The sequence below is a fragment of the Hetaerina americana genome, unplaced genomic scaffold, assembly GCF_022747635.1.
Source record: "Hetaerina americana unplaced genomic scaffold, ioHetAmer1.1.p SCAF_7, whole genome shotgun sequence".
NCBI classification, from domain to species: domain Eukaryota; kingdom Metazoa; phylum Arthropoda; class Insecta; order Odonata; family Calopterygidae; genus Hetaerina; species Hetaerina americana.
Window position 1 is genome coordinate 57,211,309 of NW_027287316.1, and position 11,490 is coordinate 57,222,798.

At 39.2% G+C, this 11,490-nt stretch overlaps 1 long non-coding RNA gene across 1 annotated transcript; it reads right to left on the reverse strand.

Moving 5' to 3' along the window:
• Positions 1-7,344: 7,344 nt before the first annotated feature.
• LOC139696245 (uncharacterized) lies at positions 7,345-10,517 on the reverse strand. The gene is made up of 3 exons (XR_011702604.1): positions 10,409-10,517; positions 8,988-9,068; positions 7,345-7,477 (listed from the first exon to the last, which is right to left on the reverse strand). It is a non-coding gene; the product is annotated as an uncharacterized lncRNA (long non-coding RNA).
• Between the last annotated feature and the right edge of the window lie 973 nt (positions 10,518-11,490).

Consider the following 11,490-nt stretch of genomic DNA (forward strand, 5'->3'; position numbering starts at 1 on the left):
ACTAATCAGCAGAATGTAATTTGTCTTCATCAATTTAAAGGAGCATGGGGTTTACATGACTTTAGTTGCTTATTATTATGTGAAATGTATTCCATTTTCGTTTGAACTAATAATTCACTAACGCCAAGACGGAGAAACGAGAACATTTTTAGAATGTTAAGCAACAACAGAGTTTTTTACGTTCTAAAACGGGTGTATGTCGAAACTCAATGGCAGTTCACCAGTATTGAATCTTTTTTTCTGAAAACAACTGGACGTACCGTGCAAATGATGGAAATGACGTCATATTGGTGACATTTCTTACCGTGAATTCTACCCCCATTGCTACTGCCCATCAGCTGCATTCTTGCGGTGGAGGTACCAAAAAGAAGACGCGACAATTGCAATGCCCGTACGACTAATAAAAAGGATGGTTTAATATTTCTTAGGATTTAATATTTTCCTATGAACCATTTGTTTGAATAAATAGTGTAAAATGATATCGGAATCAATATATAGATTCAGTCTAATATTTTTTACCATAAATATAGACTCTACTGTTAAAATAACAAATTTCATGGAATGGCTTCTTCACACGATGAGTGCATTAGTAAATATAAGGGTTTACAAATGCATACAAATCTTTTGCGGTTCAATAATATTACCTTAAAAAGAAGAAATTACAAAGAAATGAAATATTTTCTCATCATAAGTTGGCTTTTGTTGTACTAACTCTTTGTATTATAACAACTCTCCTAATAAATAAGCACCACAGCACCCGGTACCAACACGTTCCGTTTTGAAACAAAATGCAAACCAAGCTATTCATTATTTCCGGCATTGCTAATTAAAAATGAAACTTAAATAGTTTACCTCAAAAAAGCGCTACAGTGATGCGAAAGAATACCACTAGAGTACGCTACGGTATAAACTCTTCCTTTCTATTGCAAAGTACATTCATGAATATTTTGCCAAGCGATGTGATCATATCAGATGCTAAATTATAAAGATGCAAATATTTTTGCATGTCCTTCTATTGACAAAAATAAAACAGGCAGTTTCAAGTTGCAAATTTACCTATCATCCATTGAGAAATAATCTTTATTACTAATATTGAACTGTATTATGTAAACAATTATTGAAGCCTGGCCACTTCCGCCAGGGAAGAAGCCTGGCCACTTCCGCCAGGGAAGAAGCCAAGGAAGTGCTAAGAAGACTTCCCTGAAGTAATAAAGCCGCAAAGAGACAACGCAGAAGAAAACAAAACGTCTTCATAGTCCTAAGGACTAGTAAGACGAATGGGACGTCTCCACATAGGGCAAGGAATGTCATTGTGACATTTTTTGCTCAACCACATAACACCCAAGGCTGCCAAAGTTAATTATTTTCTCAATCGTATCGAATACATCCATCGTCAATTTCCAGGGGAAATGGAAGCAGGACTACATTGCCGTGTGCAACTTGTACCTGGCTACTGCTAGGATGGCTATGCCGTTTTAAGCCAATTCAAAATTACGGTAGACCTGGCGCTAATTGCGATGACTATTGGAAAAACATCGGACGAATGAAGTGAGCATTATTTATATTTAGAAAGCTGAGGAATGTGTTAGGAAACACATAAAGATAGAGAGTACGGCAAATGATTACTTAGAGGATGATCAGTTTGGGTTTAGGAAGGGGAGAGGTACGCGTGATGCCATTGCAGTAATGAGATTATTAATCGAGAGGAATATAGAACACAATTAGGGGGTATTTGCCTGTTTCGTAGATTTCGAAAAAGCGTTTGATAGAGTGAATTGGGAAAAACTAATGAGTATTCTGTAGAAAATAGGAATAGATTGGAGGGACAGGAGGCTAATCCGCAACCTGTACATGTCTCAGACTGCTCAGGTGCGAGTGGGGAACGGGGAGCCCGGTTGGGAAATGTTAGGAAGAGGTCTAAGGCAGGGTTGCCTATTATCACCGTTGGTGTCCAACCTGTATGCTGTATCCAAGCTGAAGAGGGACCTGATGTAAAGTAGGATGCCCTGTTTTGCTAGGGGTCACAAATTATTAAATTAGTAATTATGTCCATCCAAAAACCTACCTTAACCGGTGGATTACCTAATAATAATAATAATAATAATAATAATATAAATATATATATATATATATATATATATATATATATATATATATATATATATATATAATTATATATATATATATATATATATGTATATGTATATATATACACATATGTGTATATACATATTTTTTCTATATATACATGTATATACACCCTCCCATGGACTACAACTTTGACGTGGTGGAAGGACTTGTGCGTTCCGATGACCCCTATAGCTGTGCTGGCGGAAGTAATAATAATTTCTCCTGGTAGGGCCGCCCATGCCATAGGTCGAAGGTTAGGAGCCAGACGAAAGGAACATGAATAAAGAGGTATGGGAAGACCTGGAGGTAGGAATGAAAGCAGGTTGGGAATTCGTAAAATCAGTTAGGTTCGCTGATGACCAAGCTTTAGTTTATCAGTCAGCCAAGGGGCTGCAAGCATTGTTGAGTGAATTCGAAATTCAGTGCGACAGGTATTGGATGAGAATCAATGTTAATAAAACAAAGGTTATGCGATTTTCTAGAAAGAAAAAGGATAAGCTTAACATTAGAATAGGAGGGCAAAAACTAGAGCAGGTAGAACAGTTTACGTATCTCGGTAAGGTTTTTGACCAACACGGTCAAAGTAGTGGGGACGTAAGGAGAAGAATTGCGCTAGGCAAAGAGGCCTTCACAAGGAGGAGGGAGTTGATGACGGGGACGATGAGTAAGGATGTTAAGAAAAGACTCGTAAAAACTTTGATGTGGAGCGTACCTATGTGCGGTGCGGAAACGTGGTCATTGAAGCAGGAGGATAGACGTAGACTGGAGGCTTTTGAAATGTGGGTGTGGAAAAGGATGGAGAAGGTGAAATGGACAGAGAAGAAAACAAATGAGGAAGTACTTCGTATGGTGGGCGAAGAGAGGGGTTTGTTGGGAGAAATCTAATGGAGGCAGGAAAAGTGGATGAAGGGGGTATTGACCGGCAGTGGGATGTTGAAGACTGTGATAGAGGGTAGAATGTTGGGCAAAAGAGGAAAGGGAAGGAACAGGATAGGGATGTTGGACGGGATGAAGGGAGGAAGAAAGTACTCAGAGATGAAGAGGGACCTGATGTAGAGTAGGATGCTGGATTTTGTGTTTTGTTAGGAGTAATAAAATATTTATTTTGTAATTTCGTCCATCCATAAACCTACCTTAACCGGTAGATTGCCTAGTAATAATAATAATGTATATACGTATATACATGCGTGCATGCATGGCAAATGGCTCGGGTTTCGCCCATGGATTGCAATCTGGGGTGATAAGTAAGACTTTTATCCTCGAATAGATTTATCCTCGCACGTTTTTCTTTGGCAAAGGCTATTCAATGGACGAGATTCCGGGTGGGAACTTTCTATTCGTTAGTTTTTAATGGTGTAAAATTTATGAAGGATGATACCGGGTTTGAGGTAAGTCAGAATCTAAATTATGTTTCCTGGGTGAATAGATTTTAAATTGATTTTTGGGGCATCACCAGTACTTTTTGATTAATCATTATTTGGAATTCAGCTAGTCTTGCTTTTTTTATAAAAAAAGAAAATTTATTAAGAAAATTTCTTTTATATATTCTAAACTTATTAGTCACGTAAAACGAATTTGCATTTTGGATTGCGAGTTTCGAATTTCCGAGTGCACAGGAAAGGTCAAAGTCTTCTGAGCATTTCGTCCTATCGCTATAGACGTACGATATTGGCCCTACCTGTAGTAAACCCAGAAATCAGAAACCACAGTTATCGACTCAACGGTCGGTTTCATAGGTGTGGGTAGAGCTCACCTAGTACCCCTATAAGGCATGTAAAATATAAATACATCAGGTTAGTAAAGGTACTCGATTCCTAACCCTTTTCCGCATATTTTTTCCCGAGAAGATGTCCAGAAAAATCACCCATCTTCGCTGATTGGCTGAAGGTACCAAGAGGCGTCACTCGGAAACGAACCCGGAACCTCCGGTTAGTATTCCAGCACGCCATCATCAAGACTAACATTCTATCCAAAGTAAGCTAAGTTTATGTGGCTGATGTTAAAGTTTTCCGGTAACATGTCTACATGGGTGCACCACTGAGGACGTCCTTTTCAGGGGTTTTAATCGAAAGTTTTTCCCTTCCCCTCACACCTTAAATGTCCTCCCCCTCTCTCATCCCTTACCCTTTACATTTGTTGCTCGTAACCCCTTCCAAACACCCTTTCGGTGGAACATTGGGTATTAGTGTAGGGTATTAGCAGTTCGGTAAATGGAATACTACATTTTGGAATGGATTACGTTTGACCACCTACTACAAACATGCCTACTCGAAAATATATTTTTTCCGGGTAATTTTACCTGGCATCAGTTAAACGTGGGGCTTAAAAAGTTATGAGAGAACTATTTGACGTACAACTGTGTGTACAGATGATAATCCTCGTCAGACGAGCAGTACGCTAGTTTCACACCGTCACTGAGTACAGAGGAAACGAATACATGATTCGAGTAACTAATGAGGAAGATAGCGGATATTTGGTTAAATCCTCATTAATTTCCTGAGGTGAATAAATACACAATACTATACATATCTGGTGAATAATTAAACGTGCATATTATAAGGCTTTTCTTTCTAAAAATGTCTCTTTCATTTGCTCTGCTCATTTTTGTCTCATTGTTCAAGAAACTCTAATGCTTATTTTGTAGAAACTGAATGTGGAATCAGATTATGGGTATGCTCACATTTGTTGATACTTTATTGCATAGTCTCGGAAATGTTTAGGAACGAAATGGCCATAGTACTAGGTCCTCGTAGAAGAGAAATTAGGAAAAGAATTTCATTAGGCAAAGAAGCTTTTTCACAAGGAGGAGGGAATTGATTACAGGGACGGTGAGTAAGGGAAGGGAAGGGTCGTTAAAGCTTTGATACAGGGCGTAGATACCTTTATGTACGGCACGGAAACAGCCATTGTTGCAGGATGATAGACGTATATTGGAGGATTTTGAAATATGTTTGTGGAGAAGGATGGAGAAAGTGCGATGGGAAGAGAGGAAACGAACGAGGAAGTTCTAGGCATGGTGGAGGAGGAGAAGGGTTTGTTGGGAGAAATCCTAAGGAGGCAGGAAAAATGGATGAAGGGCATAATGGTGGGAAGTGGGATGTTGAAGACTGTAATAGAGGGGAGAATTTTAGGAACCCGAGGAAATGACAGGGACGGGATAGGGATGTAGGACAGGATGAAGGGAGGAAGGAAGTACTCAGAGATGAAGAAGGACTTGATGTAGAGTAGGTCGCTGGATTGTGTATCACATGGCTGTACGTATGCAGGCTATATAAAGAATGGTGTATGTTGGATACATTCCTCTCGGTCCCCTATTTCAGGTTTTTCCTGATGATTGTCTAAATTTAGCAATAGTTTATTCAAATATACCATAGCAGAATTGAAATCACATATGCTGAATGTGGTATTAGCCGACTCTAAACAAAAGGCGGCAAGGGGTCCGCAGCTTAACGTCCCATCCGACGGACGGCATACTCCCTCAAAAGTGCTCTCCGCAAAGCACCTCAAGTAGGGATCGGGATACCACTGAAAAATATCCTCCGCCTCCTTTATTTAAACCCATCCAGGGAAGCCAGTACGTTAGCCACCGCACCTTCCTGATCATATTTCGATATCTCGTTCAAGTGAAGAAAAAAGGCAGCAAAGCATTATGATTGGCAGTGGGATGTTGAAGACTGTGCATTAAATAAAACATTACGCTCACTAGAAAGGAGTGAAGATCAATTCGGAAACATGACAAATCCATCGCTGCGTTGGCATAGGTGTTTTGTTTCTCCTAGTCGGCCGGCGCGATGCGTCGTTGCAAAAGATGGGTGAGTTTAACCTTTACCAAACCCTTTTATGATCGTACTTCAATATTTATTTACTTGGTTTACTATTCCATTCATTATTATTGTTTTCCTATACAGAAAGGTTTATTGCTATTTAGGATTAGGAATATTATCCTTGAGAATAGGCTGTGGTGGACACTAATGAAATCTTTTCGTCTTTGAAAATCTAGTTCAATTCGTTGACAGACAATTTGGTAGGAACATATTCATGCCCTCCGCGAATTAAGATTTGAGAGTTGACCGAAGTTACGTTCTTATAATTTAGTGCCAAGAGGTTTTAGCTCTACTTCTAGTTGGATTATACCGCACAGAAAAATGTTTTGTTTACCACCTATATTTACTGCCTAGGTTTCGTTATGTTATGACATATCAATTGGTTAAATTTCAATCTCATTATGAAGATTTTCCATCGAGTGACGCCAGATACTGTGTTTTTCTAGATGGAAGTTTTTTTGGAGCACTTTTAAGGTTTTAAGGTCTCATTGAGGTACTAATAGGGCTTAAGACAAATCTTACGGAACCTAAAAATCCGCGTTCTGCTAATGAAGAATCCTCGAAAAAAAAATAATAGCTACCATTTCAAAATTTGAAAGCATTCTCGTCAACAGTGTGGATTCTTCCCACTAAATTTTTAAGAAGGCTTCCCCAGAAGATTTTCCTACTACTTAATACTTACCAAACTTAAATAAGATGGCCCCTCGGCCTTCCAGCTTAACTCCGTATGGTGAGTTTTAAGGATAAACGTTTCTCTCGTCTTACAGCGAGTATACCCCGGAGCGAAGTGAACTTGAGATGAGGATTTCGCTGACTTTTTACGCCTCAAAAGTCTATTCTGACCGGTTAAGCTTGCTAAATTTTCCTATAAAAATTGTCTCACTTGGCGGGTTTTTTGTCATGTTTTAAAATATTACCAATGTTTATCGAGGCAAACAAAACGCCCCTAACGAATAAATTCAGTATTGGTGGATGGTAGAGGCGAAAAGACTTGATGCGTTGGGAAGGGCAAATAGATAATGCGGCGGTTGAATGAGCATCTCAAATAACTGCTCTCACAAAGACGATCGCCGTGATTCGAGAGGAACATTGAGCTGTTATATATTTAAGAACTATTCTTTTCTTGGATTCGAAAGCCACCTAACCATAAAATATCTGAGAAAACCTACGATCCAGCAAATGATACATAATACTAACCTGGGCTAAAATACAACGTGCTTGTTAGTGTCAGGCTTTGCAAAGATTTGCGCAAAAGGGACGACATATACCCATGTAGATGACCCTATTGCTGTGTGCATGGAGGGAAAAATTAAAAGACGCAGTAATAAAAACGTTGTAGATATTTCACTAGTTTTTTTATTTCATTGTGGGAGATCTATTTAATCTCACATATTCATACACAAAGAGGAAACATTTTCCTTCCTCTGAATTCCCAGCATCTCCTCACTTTTTTCCTTGAAACTCAGGGTGGGTAGGATTTGATTGATTGGCACGATTGTCCTTGGCGGCTTGATTGTTCCCCGCTGTAAAAGAAATTAACAATATTTAGTAAAAAATAATATTTCAAATATCTACCAGATTCATGGCATACGGGTTCATGAGAGTGCACCAATTAATATCTACGTTACATACGCATTGTGAACGCCTTTTGTGAATTTCAAAATTCAGCTAAGCATTCTCTTCTGAGGAAGAGAGAAAGAAGTGGTTTGAAATAAATCAATAATGAGAATACAGCTGGTCCTAGTTTCGCTACACTTTTACTTCAATCAAAATGGTAAAGGTGGAGGAGTAACCAGGGGTTTGGAAAAGGCTTACTTATTTAATTCCTCCTTTCAAAGAGTCTTCACTAATATCTCACAGAGTACCTCCTTCAAGCGTCATCAATGTCTCACCGAATGTCTACGATAGCTTACCAAATCGTGCCGGTCAACCGATGCCCTTATTGAAGTCTCATATAATGGAATGGAACGTGGCTGAAAAATGTCAAGGCTAATAAATCCTTTGGGTCTTGTCAAATACCCTTCGTATATTAATTGCCTCATTGTATCGCGTGAACCGTAGGGGAGCCAGATTTGTGTAACATTTTTTTTGGTAAACTGAGTAACGTATAAAATTATCAGAGGAGCTACGCTGGGAATCACTCACGGAACGAAGGTTAAATTACAGATTAAATCTCTGGCATGATTTAGAACGTTTAGCAGTGATTTTGAAAATGTATTATAACCCTAATCGTGCTACGTTAAGCGAGAATGTGTCAATAAAATTAGAGATCAAGTGTAGAACTGATAGATATAAAGTGTCATTTCTCCCACGAACGATAAGGGATCAGAATAACGTTATCCAACCGCAGTAGGGGTCATATTTGGGTCACAATTAGTCTGGTGCATATTCACCCACCGCGACACACACTAGCGGCGGTTTGCAGGGTACTGAAATATGTTAAAAAACAAATTTTGAAGGTAACATAGTAACTTTTAAGTCTATTTAGGTGAGTTTATTTATATAAATAGGTATCATGTGAAGTCATCGTTTGGCTTTTCGAAGCCAAACGTGCTTTTTGGTGCAAAGTAATGAAAATGAATTTAAGTGTTTCATTTGATTGCTGCATTTTTATCTAAACTTGAGAATTTAAACGATAAAAATATCAACCAAGAACTATCTTTAGGATGCTTTGGGGAGGACTATACAATGCGAAACGCTCCCAAAAGAGTCTGCATTTCGCTTCTGTCCTGATATTAAATTAAGAAAATTGTGAATAGAACCAATTTTAGGTACTATAAAGCACCGTAATTCAGTTATGTTGACTAAAAAAACGTGATAATTTTCTGCACTCATTTTTAGCAACATTTTACCAGTTTTTACGTCTACACATAACTATCAAAGGTAAAAGTAGATTCAACTTCAGTCAATGATTGAGGAAAATCACCAGGTTGTTTTCAACAAAAATGATTTAACACAGAGTAGTATTACAAACCGACTTTCCTACGTTTTACTGGACACGTAATTGATTAGCCAAAATAAAGGTGTACTTACGATATTCGGGGTTATTTGGATTTTTCTGATTTGATCTGTTATCTCTTGCAGCTTTGTCATGGTCCATGGCTCCAACAGTCTCTAAAATGAATTATAAAATTGAAGTCAGTAGAGAAAACCTATTTTGTTTTTGGAGTGAAACCTAAAAATGCGGGCTTCTCACCAATCATTCCGATGGTTGCATAGAAATATGCAGTTAGTGTTATTTTGACAAGTATTTACCTCTAGTTTTTCAAAATTTATTTAAAATGGCAAAGAATCAGGATTTTCCTGCGTTCGTTCGAATAAAAATTAAAATGTTACATCGAAAATACCTACACGCTCTTGTGAGAATCAAGAGTTACCACTAGCAGAACTATGGCTTGATGGTGCAGAAAAACATGTCGTTCTTACGAAAAATGATGTAATGCGTACAATTCTAAGAGAATTGAAACAGTGTTAACAAAGGAACACTGTCCACTTTTGCACATGAAATGCTCACAGGAACACTGTCCACTTTTGCACGTGAAATGCTCACAGAGTGGAGGGGTCAGTTCAATTGACTCCAGAGCCTGCGGTTGTCCACATGACCTAGTTACCGGAAAATCTCACAGCTTGGGTGAATAAGCTTAGGGTGCTTAGGGAAGCCTAGGTGCCGGCGGGAATCCAGCCCAGGTCATCCATTAATTAACCAAGCGATCTACCCACTGCCACGTCCCCGACACCATTTAATACTGATTAAATTAATTTGCGAGGAAAAAAATCCAAAATTGCAGTTTTCAATTGTAGCTCGCAGAACTGGTGGAGCACTTAAAAAAAATAATAACATCCCCGGAATGGTTGCAATATGCATATTAACATAATTTCTACTTTCGGAATACACATGAATGGGTGTCACATTTTGATTTATATTGAAACGATAAGGGAAAAATTTGATATTGAGCGTGATTTTGTACGTTGAGGAGACTTCGGTCGTTGAAGCAAGATAGTAGGCGTAGATAGGGGGATTTTGAGATGGGATTGTGGATGACAATGGAGAATGAATGGAAAGAAAAACGAACGAAAATATATGAAGTCATGGAAGGGCAGGTTTGTTGAAAGACACCCTATGTAGGCAGGAGATGTGGATATAGGGCCCCTTGATTGGTGACGTAATGTTGGATGATAGAGGAGGAGGTTGGGAAAGGTTGGGGAGGGGCGTTTCGGAAAGGATAATAATTGGCATGTTTAACATTTGAAGAAAGTAGAAAATAGAGGGAATTGAAGACGAATTCATTATACTACAGGATGTCGAGTGGTGCCCTGTTAGTCGAGGAGTAGAAGGGTAACAGTGATAAGATATTTTCCATTCGAATCCGAATTTAACCGGGGGAGTTCTACTATTATCAAGAGAACATTCCGAGAGGAATGCAATGATTGACGAACTAGATTAGTTGTCTTACTTTCAAAGCAGTAGGAAAGAGGTAAAACACTGGCTCGTCTCTTGGATCGGCGATCGCTAAGCAGTGAGCACACAATGGTCTTGCACAGCACTCGGTCACTGAAGAAAACCAGATTGCCTGAAGATGCGAGCTGCTCCCGCTCTTATATAGGGCGATGGTGTGGGTGGTGCGGGTGCAGATGGAACTTCTTAAAATTTCTTTCTTTTATTTTTTATCTGTCGGCGCGACGCTGGTGGTCATCCTCCTTCTGCCCCTCATTGGCCACCCCCCGTTCCTTTTCACGCCCCGCCTTCTCCTTCCCCCCGGCACTCTACCTCGAAACTCCGGAGTCATCCTTAGGGTGATAGCGATAATGCGATATGGCATTCAAACTTGCAGCAAGGAGACGAGCTTTTAATTCCCAATCATGAGCCAGGCGTTCGCTGAAATTTGCTTTCGTCTCCCTTTGCTTTACTCCTCCTGGATGATTAGTCGGACTTGTTCCACTCCTTCCAAGTGTACCCGCTCTCTGAGTGTGACAATTACTTTCTCGCTTGGTTTTATTCGTGCAGAAAGGTGTCATTCGTAGGAATGGGCTGTCTTATTTCCACTCAAACGCTTGCTCTGACCATTAAGTTCTTTTCCCTGTTTAAGCTCTATGAAACGATATATGTTAATCGCAAGCATACACATTTTAATAGTTCTTGATTTAATGTTAGGCGTATAAGGAGTTGCTCAGAATACGGATTAGGACCAGCTAAACAACAATGAGGCTAAATGAACAATTTATGTACAAAATATCTGGAGGCTTATTTTTGGAAAATAAAACAAGGTGATCAGTGGCTATGACATGAGTGAGTTTAGAGCTCACCTCACAACAACGTTCGGTGTTCCAGATGCAGTAGGCGTTCGGAAGGGAGTTGTTCTTTTTCCAAAAATTCACCAATAAGCGAACTTTTTAGTTTAATTTCAATTGCCCAGTGTCATACCAACGTTGTGTATTCTTCAGGTCATCTGCAAAAGCTGCTTTCTCCTCAGGAATGCAGATTGATGCGTTAACTACTGCATCGTCGGCAAAATAGCGTATCTTACAGTTGAGTACG